At 38.9% G+C, this 16,216-nt stretch overlaps 1 protein-coding gene and 1 long non-coding RNA gene across 5 annotated transcripts in view; both read left to right on the forward strand.

Annotated features, from left to right (window-relative positions):
• dlgap2a (discs, large (Drosophila) homolog-associated protein 2a) overlaps positions 1-16,216 on the forward strand; it is a 184,523-nt gene that overhangs the window by 38,717 nt on the left and 129,590 nt on the right. The window lies entirely within an intron of this gene.
• LOC143747079 (uncharacterized) lies at positions 552-6,468 on the forward strand. 2 transcript variants are annotated; one of them, XR_013206662.1, is made up of 3 exons: positions 552-830; positions 4,633-4,756; positions 5,809-6,468. It is a non-coding gene; the product is annotated as an uncharacterized LOC143747079 (long non-coding RNA). The 2 variants fall into 2 exon arrangements; XR_013206663.1 differs by lacking the exon at positions 552-830 and adding an exon at positions 2,837-2,878.

The raw sequence follows: 16,216 nt of genomic DNA on the forward strand, positions 1-16,216 counted from the left end.
TAAATGTATAATTATACTGTAACACAGACACCTTAAAATAAAGTGTAACCGATACAATATATTTACTGGTGGAGGCCCTAACATATGTTCTATTAAGAGACACCACGCAATTGTCATTTGAAAATCTATTTACAGTAGATACAAATTTTTCATGGTCCCAAAGGACTCCAAACGGTCTTTAACAGACAAACACTGGCTGATTATATAAAGCTTGTGAGACATACTGAAAGTGGAGTAAAACCCCATATCAATAGAAGCACTGTCAAAGCAATCTATTTGGCTGTAATGGTCTTGGCCATATACTGGTAATCTGACCCTAGCCATATTGGAACATGAGCTGCATTTTAGAGCACAGTACTATACACTTCCTCCAGTTTACTAAAGTGTTCAGGCACGAAAGATTGCTGTTTGACACCTCAAGTGTAAGAATAAAGGAAATGCCATCTCCCTCTCATAGTTTTTCCTGGAATTGTTCTTTGTCAAATTCAGAGTCTGGCTATAATACAATTTCTCTTCTGTCAGTGCAAACTCAGGTAGCAAGAAAATAGTTATTTGACATGCTTCAGAGCAAGAAAGAAAATTGTCCCACACAGTTTTGCAGACAATCATATTATTGTGTTCATAAGTGAATCGTACATTGTTGACTACTATTTTGAAGTGATGTGTGGAGAACGGAAGTGAAATGAGTAAACAAGATGGATGAAGTTCGCTTCTCTTGTCTCGTGTGCTTTATTGCTGCTTATTAACTTCTGACAGATACTGCAAATTGACAGCGAGGACTAGGAATTTTTTGGTCACGAAGATAACGGTTGCTAACCTGCTTTGCCCTGGTGAGCCTGCTATGCCGTTTTATTTATTTGAAAATATTTGAAAATTATCTACGGGTTATTGATGCTACAGGACATGCCTGGCTGGACGAAAGATGGCGAGCTGTACTGCTTTTCTGCCTTGGCACAGAGACAACAGATTTTCTACTCATTGCCTAACATGGGTACAACCTAGAAGGATCGATTGAAAGCCTACTCCATGCCGAAAGCTAACATAGTAACAAAAGCTAACAATCATCTCCTGTTAGAGTAGCAGCACAGAAGAGAAAAGAAAAAGAAAACATAAAAGAGAAAAACAAAAACACATGACTGCCCTCAAAACAGTACAAAATACGTCACAGGACGTAAACGTTAGTTTAATCTTTTACACCTTCCCTAACCGCTTTCATGCGCCTCACAAGACAGTTTTACAGCATGCTGTTGCTTAGCGAGAGCTTGTTGTTTCATGTGGCAATGTTCGCTGCCAATACTGATGAAATGATATGCAATCAGTTAGTAGAGAATGCGCTTAGTCCGCTAATACGTGAGAGACTTTTACTAGAAACTGATCTCACACTGGACAGAGCTGTTACGATAGCAAGCCAGATTGAATCTGCTGCCGCTTGAATCTGCAATGGCTTGTGACCAATTCAAAAACCCAAATTGGCTGGATAATTTTCAGCGAACGTTTCCCTACATGACCACTCAGTTCCTGCAATGTTCTTCATCGTGGACAAAGGGACACGACCCATGGGTAGGGATCTCATGTCTGCACTGCATGTGAGGTCTGAAAACAATCAAGTCCTGTCTCCTAATATTCTTCCTGTTCTTGTTTCTCCTGTGCCAATCTTTCAGTGCACTGACCTCACGTGACCTCAAAGCCTTTATTACTCACGACGGGCTGTTCCATTTTTCCGTGTTCCTTACAGATTGTCTTCATTGCCTGTAGCATCTCAGAAGATGATGACCATCATCCTGACTGGCTTGTCAGGGGTTGAAAATTACCTGGATGACATTTTCATCCTCTGACATGACATATCAAGCATGACAAAGCACTTCAAGCGGTCTTACTACGACTAAAAACTGCTGGCTTGCAGCTCAATAAAGACAAGTGTCACTTCCGACAAACCAACCTGCTGTTCTTAAGACATACTGTTTCAGCGGAGGATCTTCAAAGACGATTCAAAATGCCCCTGCTGTTTATCTGTCAGGTTTGCCCTTACCTGCTCCTCCTGCAGATAATGCTGTAGCTCCAGTTCCTGTTGATGATGTTGATGGAGTTTGTTGCTTTTGTATCTGCTGCCTGTAATTCTCTGTCTTCTGCTGATGCTGCATGTGCTTCTTGTCCTGCTCTAACCAAACTTCGTACACAGATTTCTAATGGTTGGCCTCCAGCACCCAAGGGACTGGACGTTGAGATGTTGCCATACTTTAAACTGCGACTAGAACTGTCTGTGAAGGACAACCTTATCGTCCGAGGATCATGGCTGATTGCAGTTGCTGCTCTTCGATCTTTGCTGGTCTCCATAGTGCACGAAGGACATCAGGGAGAGGTGAGAACCAAACAACGCCTTTGTGATCTCTATTGGAGGCCAGTGATGGATACTCAGGTTCTTGATGTTATACGTTCCTGCCACATGTTTCAGCTCAATGACAAAACTATCAAGTCACATCCTGCTCCTCTCTAGTCTGTGGCACTGCCAGATGGACCATGGCAGAAAGTGGCTGTAAATACAGTCGGGCCACTTGACATTGCTGCATCCGACTTCAAGTTTGCTATAACATTAACGGACTATTACAGTAAATGGCATGAGGTATCCTTTACTCACACTATCACTGCAGATTCTGTGGTTTTGTTTCTGTAATCAGTCTTCAGCCGCCATTGCAATCCATTGAGTATTGTTACTGATAACGGTGTTCAGTTTACATCAGCTGGAAGGAAGGAAGGAATATTCGTCACCATCGTTCCTCTCTCTACTATCCTACATCTTATGGTGCTGTAGAGAGGTTCAACATTGCTCAAGCACACTGTCCAAATGGCCATCCATCAACATAAGCCATGGAAACCTGTGGTAACTAACCTCTTGCAGATCTACTGTGCCACTCCACATGCTGCAACTGGTACTTTTCAGCTCCTGTATGATAGGCAAATGTGCACAAGACTGTCTATTTTGCCATCTGCTCCTGTGCACCCGCCAACTGACATGTCTGTTCGCCGAAAGGTTACGCAGCTGCAACACAAAATGAAAAAATACACCGGTGCCGGCACACTGATCGCACTTTGTTTCCATGAGGGGGATAAAGTGAGGGTATGGAAACCGTTGCATGTTCCTAAAGGACACAGATAGTTTACTGATCTTTTCCCAGTTGCCAAAAGATTGGGTGTGGGTACATGCATTCTTAGTGATGGAAAGACATGGAATGCTTTCCATCTCACTGCGTTTTCATGCACACCAACAACTCGGGCTGAGAACACTGCTCACTACACACACACACTCATACCGCTAGACCTAAACGTGATGTTCAGAAGCCCAGTTGGTTAAAGATGCTAGTTAGATCTGATGTGCTGTTCTGGATCTAATGTCTGGATGTGTTTGAAATGTGTGACTCTGATGTTCTAATCTGCTCTTTAAAGGAGACATAACACACACAGTTTCTGCCAATCTCATGTTAATCTTGAGTTCCTATAGAATAGTATTGCATTGTTCATATCTCTGAAGAGCCTTTAGTTTTATCAGATTTATAAAAGACAGATACGCTGTACCGATTCTTTCCGAAAACAGCCAAGCTGCCTACCAAGACATTTGACGTTACTTACCGCCTGCAATTCCATCTCATGACCTCGATCATTTATCGCTGCGTCTTTCAGTTTCAAGCGATCTGCAAATCACACTTTTACCCGGAAAAACTAACTGCATCCACTGTTCCCCTGATGCTGGGTTCTTTGGGAAGCTGAACAAGGTTATGTTTGCCTCACAACCAAAAACACACTGATTTCGTGGTCTAAAAACAAAATGACAGCGCTGCCGACGGCTTCCGTAACCCGAACGAAGCATGTTCGGCTCTATAACTCTCTCTCCTCTCAACCTATATCTGGTATGTGGCGAGCGCACTGGCACCGTTGTACTTTGGCTTGCGTCGCATCATGCAATGGATGCTGCACACTGGTGGTGGTTAAGGAGAGATTCCCTGACATGATTGTACCGCGCTTTGGGTGTACAGTAGTACATATGAAAGCGATATATAAATGCCTCATTCATTCATTCACGTTGACTCTTGCTCTCATTCTGGTTGATGTGATTCGCTCTTCTGCGAATCCTGAAAGAGTGTATTTGGCTTTTTAACTCTTTAAAAGTTTAAATAAGTCATAATGCATGAAATAGCATTAGAAATCAGTCGATATCAGAAAATCAGAAAATTTTGTATTCGTAAGTGAATTGTAAATTTTTGACTACTGTTTTGAAGTATTGTGTGGTGTTAGATGCGTGGAGTGAAATGAGTAAACAAGATGGATGAAGTTCGCTACTCCTGTCTCGTATGCTTTATTGCTGTTTACTAACTCCTGACAGACACCACACATATCCTTCATTCAATAAAGGATGCAGGAGCCCAACTAAACTGAGGTAGTCGTTTTTTAAATTAGTAAAATTGACAAATCTATTTTGTTTAAATATTTACGTAGATTTCCCGCAGATTGGGGGATATTTTGGTCTTTTTCTGTAATTACTACTTTTTCCAAGGCAGTTACTCTCATGACTGGTTTTACTCTCCATGTCATTTATCTCAGGGCATCTAAAATTTGATTCTGCTCTGATTTGTTTTTCAGATACAACACATGCCTCAACAGCTACGATAGATTTACTCTCACTGGGTTTCATTCACTAAATGTGCATATGAGTGTATTTGTTCGGAAGACCTTGTGCAAATGCTGTCAGAATCATGACTCATCTGTAAGTTTGCACTTTACTTAACATTTAAGTTGTACTTTATTTTGAAGGGATTTGAATATATACCATATATATATATAAGGTATTTTGCTTTCTATTCAATAATAAATCTTGAAGAAATTTTATCTGTAATATTATTTCACAATAGTACTTTTTAAAATTTTTATTTTATTTTTTATTACCGTATTTAGCCTTGGTGAGCGTGAGACTTTTGATCTTACCTCTCATCTACCCCTAAAATTTAAGGCCTCATTATGCTTCTGCGTCAACTCCACGGCGTAGCTATGCGGTCACTCCTACGGCGTCGTGGCGGTTTTATGGTTCTGCGTCAGGTTGAGTTGCATCGCGGTGCATCGGACCAATCACAGCCCTTGTGGTCTGCGTCGCCTCGATGCGTAGTTAAAATTTTTTGGAGGTGCACGTCGAGCTACGGCGGAGGGGTTCGCGGCGACGCAGAGGGGTCTGCGGGTGTACGCCGTCGATTCGACGCAGAAGCATAAAACAGGCTTTAGAGCCAGCCAACTAAAACTGCAAACAATTGAATTGAATGTATTAAGCAGAAATATATGCTATTATAATTACATATTATTATTTTTAGAAACTGAATAATTAAGTGACTCTACAGTCTTTTTTCAAAAATTATGTCCTTTACAGCTCAATCTGGAATGGGACAGTGCTCACTTGTACTCCAGGCCTATATAAAGAGTGTTTGTTAGGGAGCGAGTGTAAAGAGTTTCTTTTAAGAGTGATGAATGACTGTACAGGTTGTGCTGAAAGCCCTTATGGGCAGATATAGAAGAATTTGGCCATGTATTATGCAAATTAACCGCAGCCGCATTCTCCAAAGTTTAGAATAATTCGGGTTAATCAACATTTGAATAAATGTTGTGTGCGTTTTGTTTATTATCAATACATTTATGTGTGATTTATGTGTATACTCTCCTGTTCTAGTATAAATTTTGTGTGAGAACCTTTTCTGCGCACATAAACATGAAATGTTTTGTTTTATTTTTTTATCACAGTTATTGAGAACTGCTGTCTCTTTTTTCATCCAGGCACGCTATGACAGTTTACAAATTCGTCTTCATCTGAGAAGTCGTCATCCTCATCCCAGTTATTATCGTCAGACACAGACACTTTTGAACCAGTGTTATGTATTTTTGTGCTAAGAGTTTAACAGCATAAATATATAAATGTATCTCCTTGTCAAAGTCAGGAGGACAAGCAAGTTGGCTCGCATTCTGGCATCCCACTCTGAGCCCCCCTCACTGAGATAGTTTGTGACGGCTGCCAGATGCATGCTGGGAAATAAGAGGCTGAGTGGTTTGCTGAGTGGGGCTGCAGCAGCTCAGCGAGAGCCACATGGCCATGTTTATGAAACAGGCAAATACTAACGGACGCAGAGAAGCAGCAGCTTGCAGCCTTCCAGAGAGCACATACACACCCACACAGTTACGCTGAAGACTGATAAATTGAGACATTTATTAGGGCTCTGGGGCTCTGCGGATGACAGCTTTCTGTTGACCTTGCAAGGGCCAAATAGATCATGTTAGATCCTCGGGAATGCATGATAGAGTGATTAACTCTTTAGAATAGTGCATGTGTCATTTGTAATACTGCTGATTATGCCAATAAATCAGCCTGAGCTGTTAAGAAATGCTTCAGTTCAGATAATGTTTCAGCTAATGGTTGACGGTGTCATGGATGCTGGTGGATTAAAGTCATTTCTGATTATCAAATCAAGCTTATTTTGACCTCTTTTCAGATGCTGATTTTATTGATGCGTGTGTGAACCGGCTGTGGGCCATTCTGTCTTCTGGATGGTTGTGTGACTCTAGGGAAAAGTTTGTACTGGTAACAGGCACAATTGGATGTTGATATAATCTGACACGCTTCTCCTCCATGTCCCTTCAAATGAGGGGGAAAAATATCTCACTGCTTTCAGATCTGTTGGAGATAAACATGTCACAACTTAAGGAAGTTCTTGCATTGAGAGAAAACTAGTTTTTTTTTGTCTTGGTTTTTTTTTAATCAGCAAAAGGCAATTCAGCACGTAGCATTTGTAATTTAAAAACCACTAATTTTGTGACGCATCCCACCTCCCCTCTAATCTCCTTCTCTGTCAAAAACAGCAATGATGGATTTGCTGTGCTCTGGTTACATTTCAGAACACTAATCAGACAATGACAGTTAAAAGCAGGCTTACATTTTCTTAAATATTAAGATGAACTTACTGACCTACTAAAATAGCCTACTTATGGGTTTGCCAAACACCACTGCAATTTTCTCACTGCTTCGTACATAATGATATTCTGTGATTATGATATCTCTGTTCTTACATTGGAAATCACTGGATGAAATTCACTAAGAATCTATAGCCTAATTAGTGATGTAAAATATATTGTCACCATATTAGCAAAAAGTGTCTGTTGATAATAGTATAATTTTTTATTGTATTTAATGTAATTTGCCATCATCTAATGCTTACATAAAGTCAGTCTTTAAATGCTAATAATTTACTGACACTGTAAAATTTAATATTTAGCAAATATAAAACTGATTAATAATTTTCATGTACATTAATGTGATGCCTAAATTGAAAATAACATGAAAATAATTTTGATCTTATTTATATAAGTCATTTTTACATATCTATATCTAATTTATATAGAAAGGAGGTGTATTTTTTAAAAGATTGTTGGTAACTTAATTTACTAATATATTATTAAGATGCAGGTTTTTTACTCTGAAATATCTTAATTGCTGCAACCATATAAAGTTGTCAAAATGCCCCGCTGTGTTTTAACTACTTTGATAAGAAAGCATCTACCATGAACATAAATTTAATTTGTAAACATGAAAGGCAGAAGACAGCTGTGCAGATGAGTTTATAAGTTTTTATCCCTTACAGTTTCATTCCTCCCATAACATGTGGCCACTGGGAGGGTGGCATGAGCTCCCCGAGGAGCTGATATGAGTTTGGTGCAGTGAGGAACATTCTCTTAATTGTAAGAAATATGTAAGAAAGACACTCTGACAAAATGCTGCATCAGTCGTTGCAGGAAGAACCAGCTGATACAACGTTCATTACAGATGTGTGAAACTGCATAGTGTTTATAATCAACAACGCTGTTTTATCAAAAAATGTGTGATATTTCATATAGTATAATGTTTGAGTAAATTGACAATATTATCTTCCATCAAGACTGTAATGTGTAGAAAAAGGAACCTTTCTATCTATCTTTCTATCTATCTCTGTGTTATCAGACCATATGGAATATTTAAATATTCACACATTTTTTATTTTCTTCATTTAGATTAACTTTGCCATCATCTAACGTTCACTTAGATGAAAACATAATTTTATATGTAATATTTAGCCAATATATATAAAAAAAAAGTTTTTATATTTTAATTATTTATCAAAATTATAGAATTTTAATATCAGCCATTTATTAGTTATTGGTCATAGCAAGAAAATAATTATCGGGATATCTAATATCAGGGCATCCCTATCTATAAAACTATAATCAAAAGATGAGATGAGTCTAAGAACCATTATTATGATTTTACAAGTAATTCTGTAAAAATGTGATGGAAACACGTCACTGTTTGGGGCCCCTGGATGAATAATTCTGTTCTGCTCTCTCTTTAAAGTAGTTTGAAATGACACTCTGTTTTTTTTATCCTTTCAAATGGAAAATGAATATCGGTCACCAGGCTCAAACTGCACCAAATGCTCTTTGAAAAGATACCTTGACTCCATTTGTTTTCTTATTCACTCCCACTGAGAAGGGCTTTAAATCATGTTATCATGTGGATAAACACATCAGGAGATTATTGCTCTGTTTCCCAGAGAAACCGACACTCCATATTTAATATCAAACTTACTTCGCCCTCCCCTTACTTCACTTTCCCCCATTTTGAAGCTGAGTGATTTGGTCCGGAGAAAGCCATAGTTGTCATAGTTGAATAAGTCTTCCAGAAAAGTTTTTGATGCTCGGGCCAGAGTAAACGATGAAGAAACCCCCTTTTAATGAATCCAGCCGAAGCTGAATGGAGTGCTGTTGTAAGGAACAGATGCTAGCCTTGTGTGCTGCTGCATGGCTGTTAGCACTAATCATGGCAGAGCAAAGACTGCTAATCTCTCCATGTCCTCTTGGATGTGTCTGAGCACACACAGATGCTGCCTCTTCAACCAGAACCACTGCAGGGCCCAGGCTAATAGATGCTGTTACTCTTAACAGGTTTGCAGATATATCTTAGCACAGCAGTAGATAACAAAGTTTTTATGGCATTGTTTTTGGTGAGGTTCTTTTATATGTGTCACAAGTATAATGCAGGCTTAATCTTTTACATTATGTTAAGAATTCAGACTATTATAAATGGAATAGTTCGCCCAGAAATCAAAATTTGTTGTTCCATGTTGAACACACTCCAGGAAAAAATGCTTTAAGAATTGTTATGCATGCGGCTCTTGACATACAAGAACAGTTCATAGTGACCAGAGGCTGACAAGCTCCACAAAATGACTAAAAACAACAGCATAACAGCACCATACAAATTCAAATTTGATGTCACTACTTTTATTAAACTTTTATAGTGGGCTTGACAGTTCTGATCACATAGAAATGTCATTCTATGGAAAAAAACGGCAAAATAAGACTTCCAAAAAAAAAATTTGTCAGTATGGGATGGGTTTAGAATAACATAGAGGTGAGTAAATAATGTTTAATTCTTGGGTGAAAAATTATTTTAAGAAATAGTGTGTTTTGCCACTTTTATTTATAGGAAAGTGTGAGAGAGGAGAGAAAATAATGGGGAGAAAATTAGGGAACGAGATCATGGATGTGAACTTTTTAGAAATTTTGAAAAGAAGCCATGTATATGTGTATATGTGTGTATATATATATATATGTATATAAATATATATATATATATATATGTGTGTGTGTGTGTGTGTGTGTGTGTGTGTTGGGGGGCTTTATGCACTTGGGCTTGTTAGAAAGCATATACGTAGGTATTTGATCTTTACATTCCCACATGCGTGTTTAAGCAGGTGGGTGGATTAAGGTCAACCGAGAGGAATGTATGGCTCACTGCAATTATAGCTTTGTATCCACACACAGGACTCACTGATATCAGCCTGTTGAACATCTGTACAAACAGCGGGAGACACCCACAAAACAGAGCTGTATGTGCGCTGGGTTTGGAGCTCTCTCAGTGCTAGTACTCAACTCTTTTGTAATACCCTATACTGTATGTCCAGTACCATGTGGGCTCGAATTACTAAAGCATTCGGTGTATGTTTGTCTAAATCAAAGATGTCTATAATACCAGGTGAAAGCTATATGTTAGCATTGCAGACTTTAATTTGAAACAAAAAAGGTATTTGGAAAATCTGACAAAAAGACATGGGTACAAGACCGTGGGTGCTTCTCAATACTTCCTTCCTTGTCGTTCCTGCGTCCTCCAGCCTGGGACAAAGTTTTTACATTTGAAATTTAAATAAACCATACATCTCAAATATTTTAACAGGGCATTCATGCTTTTTAATATTTATTATGAATACGGATGGTGCTTTGAAGTGACGCTTGAGTGATCAAGAATATTCCAATGTTGCAATAAGCTTTCCTTCGATTCGTCCATTTTCATTTTCTTTCGTTGCATCCTGTCCTCTCATCCTAAGGGGGTTGGAGTTAGGAAGCTAGGATTCACATATAAGAAATGAGAAGCACCCTGTGCACTTAAAGGCTTTAATGAGGGACAGAACTACAATCCCACATGCATTGTGAATGACATAATTTAAAAAACAACATCACAATTTATATTTTTTGCAAAATATGCTTATATAGCATGGGGAGTGCTTCATGGGAGTGAAGGGGCACTAAAATTGATTTTGCTGATTTTTGCTTGTTTGGATTCTCTGATTGATGAAGAGTTCTTTGCAGAATCATGGGTAGTGTCGTTTTTCACCTGGACTTCGCTGTTCAGCATGATTATTTAAAAATTAAGCTTAAATAATGTGGGCTGATGGCTTCAACAAAACCAGATACCTTTGATTACCAACCTCGGAGCTCACGTGGTCTGTCTTTAAAGGTTTATAAGTTATAGTTACAAAACAATTCCCCTATGAAGAAAATGAATGGGATTTTTACTTCTGTAATCCACCTTTGTTACATTCACATTCCAAATCAAGATGTGAAAAAGAGTCAATTCTTCCATTCTGAATTTTGCACAACCCTGCAGATTGGGCCGTGCTAACAAGCCAAACCTTGACCCTTTAGTCTAAATATATATTTAAATCTGAATTTTTTTGAAAACCAGTGTGACAGCTCTAGATTGGTGTTTTTGATTGGTTTACATTTTTTATTAATTTCCATGCCTCCATCAATAACATTTTACCCAGACCAGTTTGAGCCAAACAGCTGTGCATATACTAGATTGTATGTATACAGTATCCTTAAATGTTCAGTATACATTGAGCTTATCTTTCTCGCACAGTATACTAGATAAAACCATCTCTTTTCCTGGCAAATCCCTCCTTGAAGCTTCTCCAGCTTTGCTGCACTGTGGATCTCTGCTGAATTGTGTGATGGAGCTGTAAAGTGCTGCGCAAATCCAGTTGCCGCTGGCTGTTAGCTGAACTTCACTTTAATGTTTCTTGTAATGGTAGCCTAACACCGGTTGAATTTAACCTCTGGCTCAGGTCCAGCTCCCTCAAGCATGAAGATCTTTGGCACAAACAGTGATCTGAGAAGATGAAGAGATCTTTTATTAAACATGCAGGATTCAGATCAGGTCTGCGAGGCTTCTTTTGAGGAATTAGCATATAGCATTTGTGCGTTATCATGATAAATTAGCATATGCAATGGGAGATGCTAAACATTCAGGAACACCTCAGCTCTGAACATCACCATGGCAACTAGATCAGAAACGGTCATCTAAACACTTTTTTGTGTTGGTTTATTCTGTTTGCATCTCGACCCATTCATTTGAAAGGTAAGCACTTGCACAAATATACTTTCAGGTTACACCTCGTTCTTCGCCTGAGGTAATGAGACATCGTTCCCCTCACCTTCGAATGACTTAAGGACTTCCATAAGCTTTTACGCATTGGTCTGAACGGCAAACTGTGTTGGCGTTGGTTGCTAGGCTACTAAGAACTGAGAGAGTCTCAGATGGCTGTTCTACCCTTGTTTAACATAGAGTCTGTTATTAGGTGAGAGAGCACTTTAGAGCTCTTTACTGACGCCCTGCTAAATTTGAATGACATCCGAAGCTCAGGTCCTTGTCCAGATAAATTCTGAACATTAGACAAAATTCCAGCATAAGGCTGATCAATTGAGATTTGTGAGGAGAACGCACATAACATCCCCAATCATCTGCCTCTGGCCTGTTTTCTGGAAACTTTGCCTGTGATGTTTTCTTGCTTAAAAGCTGCAGAAAGGCTCAGAGGAGGGTGCAATTAGTGATGGTTGAGAGTTCTCAAAAAATACAACAATAAAAACTCCCCTGAGAACAAATACAAACCTGCAAGTACTGTGTACAATTCCACATGCATTTATATGCAGTTAAAGGAATAGTTCAGTCAAAAATGAAAAACATCCCATAATTCTCTCACCCTCAAGTCATCCTAGGTGTATATGACTTTTTTTCTTTCAGCCGAACACAATCAGAGGTATATTCAATAATGTACATGGCTTTTCCCAGCCTGTAATGGCACTGAATAGAATCGAGTTTTTGAAGCTCCAAAAAGCTCATCCATCCATCATAAAAAATGCCCGACATATATAACGATTGTGTTCGGCTGAAAGAAGAAAGTCATAAACATCTAGGATGACTTGGGGGTGAGTAAATTATGGGATAATTTTCATTTTTGGATGAACTATTCCTTTAACAGTGAACTAACTTGCTGACATTATATTATATTAAAGGGTTCAGCCAAATATTTCTGTCACTCTTTCACAAGAGATTTTAGAAAAATTTCACATACATATTTTTCATACTATGACAGTTTGTAGTGAGTACGGGCTGTCAAGCTCCAAAATAGGACAACAACAACAACAACAACAAAAACTATAAAAGCACCATATGATTCATGTTTTATTTCAAATCTTTTAAGCCATATGATACTGTAGCTTTAAGTGAGGAACAGATATTTCACTGCCAATTTTCTTCATTTGCAATTTTTAATTTTCAAAAGTCTTTATGTGTAATGTAAAATAACAGCATAGGCCTACTGGTTTGGAATGACATGAAGGTGAGAAAAGTTTAACTTTTTCATTAAACTGTTCCATTAAATAGCTGAGAATAGAAATTTTATTATGATATTAATTTTACATTAATACATTTTCTCTACTAGAATCATGCACTTCCTAACATTTTCATCATTTTCTGTAGGTCTCCATTCAGATTGTCATTGGTACAGTGTTGATGCATGTAGGAGTTGTTGCTTGGCAACTGAACATCACTAAACAATTATGTTTGATTCACATTTTCTTCAATGGCTTTCCTTTCGTTTCCAATTAATAAATAGTGAGGGAGCGTTCAGATCATTTTAGATGTTGGGGTGTTAGACACATTCTCTCTCTCAGCAAATAATAAGAATTATTTATGACATCTTTTGATGCGATTATTTTTTTCAACCAGCAATAACAGTTTAAAACTGAAAATGGGTCAGTCTGAAATGATGCTGTGTGTTGGGTTGGACGCAGGCTTCACATCTGGCGCCCGCTGCTCTCTCTTTACACAGTCAGGGGTAGCAGGTGCATTAGCTGAAAGTCTAGTGCGTTCTGCCAATTAATCATTACTGCGAGTCTTTGAATGAGTGGACAGCGTTTGGAGAGGGGAAGTATGTGAGTAGATGGAGGATTGTTTTTTTTACTTTTTCTCGAAGAAATCCTGCTGTTAATGCTGCCTTAACAGAGGTGCTGCATATTTAATGGAGGTAATTGACATTTTTGGGACGTTTCTTAGCATTCTTCTTTAGGGCACATATATGTAAATATGTAAGAAAACAGGTACAGTCTTAACTGTATGCTATCCCACTTATGTACTTACTGTACACTTACTGTAGCTGCTTATAATACATACATGGATTTGAAATATTGATTTAAGCCAAAATTATTTTGTATTACTTGTAAGATTAAACAGTCCAATGTAACAGTCTGGCTAGCAACAATAATTAAATAAATACTTTTTTCACCAAAGATGCATTAACCCTCTAGTACTGTTCACTTGTCAGTCAAAAATGAACCGGCAAACAATCAAAGACTTTTAATCGAATAAAACAAATACAAAAACAAAAGTAACCGCCAGCAGCCCCTCGCGGACGACTGCTGGCTACACAGAACAGAAATAAAACACAGCATTAACTCAGGCCTGTTCCTCTCTCGATCTTCAGCGTCGTCGCTCCTCCTTTTTATGCTTCCGCTCATCCGTGAGAGATGCGGGACCGGTGCGTCTCACAGGTGACGTTCATTATCACTCACGCCACCGGCCTCGCGCCGTTCTCTCACGTCCCTCGGCCTCGTCCTGCTCGCCACATACCCCAATCGCCCCTCACAGGCCGGGGGGTACCCACGAGACTGCGCTCTACTACATTATCAAACTAAATATAGGCTAGTACAATCATTTCATTGAAATAAAAAAAAAAATCTGACATTTTTGACAAGACCCTGTTCCAAGATGGCGCAGTTTTGACTCATGCTTAGAACCCCAAGGCGACATCTAGTGTATATATCTATGAGCGATCATAATGAAAAATATCCCTTGCCAAGTTCATGAGGCCTTGGATCACCATGAATGAATTTATATAATATAACTATTTAATAGTGACCGGCTGACTGCATTATCCCACAAATACATGGCTACTTAACAAGTAAATAACTGCAGGAACGGGAAGGGAATAAGACCTCTCAATTTTCTGCAACAATGAAACAATTTTCTGTTTCATTTTATATCTAACACATAGTTACAAACACACATGAGTCCAGAGCAGGAAGATGTGTGTCTTTATTCCTATAGTGTTCCTGTAACTTTAGGGTTTTGAGGAAGAACAGCACCCTCGTTCCTGTCAGATTTCTCCCGGGTCTGTCTCATAATCACCAGCAACTTATTAAATAAATGACAGGCATTAAGCTGGCACACACACACACACACGCCTGCAGCTGTCTGAGTGTGTGACTGGACCAGAACTCCAGCTCAGAACACTGAGGGGGGAATGAGAGACTGATAGGTTTGAGACAGATTGTACCTGTGGGGGACAGTTAGTCACATTACACTGTGCACAAACATCTGCTCTCTCTCCGTGTCTCTCTCTACTAATGAAACCATACTAAGGAATCATATAAACGCCAGTCTTAGCTAACTGTCTGTCTGAGATTGCAGAAGTCCCTGTATCCATGGCAGCAGTTTATTTGCCAGGCTGTGCTCTTGCTGTACACTCTGTTAGTAATGTCTCACCTGTAAAGCACGTCTGATGCAACACCAGCAGCTCAAGGAGGCACTGTATATGGCATTCCTCATTGTCATTATCTGTTAGTCTTTTCACTCACCACTTTGACACATTGTGAGTTAAGCCCAGTCGGTTACATATGACATTTAGATGTCAGTACAGAGTGCCTATATTTTGGGGAATTGTAACCAAGTTGGTTTGTACCAGCCATTGATAGCAAAATGTTATGTTTAATGGTGTTTTTGTTTTGCAATTGACTTCACCTTTGGGGCAAATAAATAAAAACAGTAAGTTTATCTTTTCTTTTAGAAAACTTTTATGGATAGTTGATCTGAAAATGCTTTCATTGTTTATTCGTGTTGTTCCAGAGTGAGCTGTTAACTTCAAAATTTTAGTGAGTTACTGAGTCAAACTCAAGAACTTGGTTTGGGTGAATCAGATCAAATGATTAATTGAAAAGATCTGACTCAATCATTTGTTTACGTTTGTTAATTTCTTTAAAATATCTCATGGATGCCTTTGCATTAAAAAGAGTTCGGTTGCTCCCGAACCGTTCTGCGTGTATGTGAAAGCAACACGGACTCGGGTGCGCACTTGTTCAAGTAAAGTATCCTGCGCATGCGTTTTAGCCGATTATGATGTATTTAGTTAAATAAAACACACGTAAGGGATAAAGATTCACCTTGGATACGAGCAAGAGTGAGTCTGCAGTGTTTTCGCGCATAGTGCGTGCAATCAGGGCAACAAATTAATGGAAATCCACTGTCTCCTCAAGAGTCCATTTGCAAGCAGCGGAAAGACAGCTTATGCGACACACACACACACACACACACACACACACACACAGTTAACCTGCGTTGTTTACTCAGCTATGCATAATAGCACCAAATTAATAACAAAACACAATATATTGACCTGCGTCGTGTTTTCTATCATGCGCCGTGCACGTTTGCAATGACGTAAGATGCACGCAAACGCACCAGAGTTTGATAGAATCAAGTTGA

This window comes from Siphateles boraxobius, unplaced genomic scaffold (assembly GCF_051911475.1).
Source record: "Siphateles boraxobius isolate OS27281-9 unplaced genomic scaffold, OSU_SipBor_1 22, whole genome shotgun sequence".
NCBI lineage: Eukaryota > Metazoa > Chordata > Actinopteri > Cypriniformes > Leuciscidae > Siphateles > Siphateles boraxobius.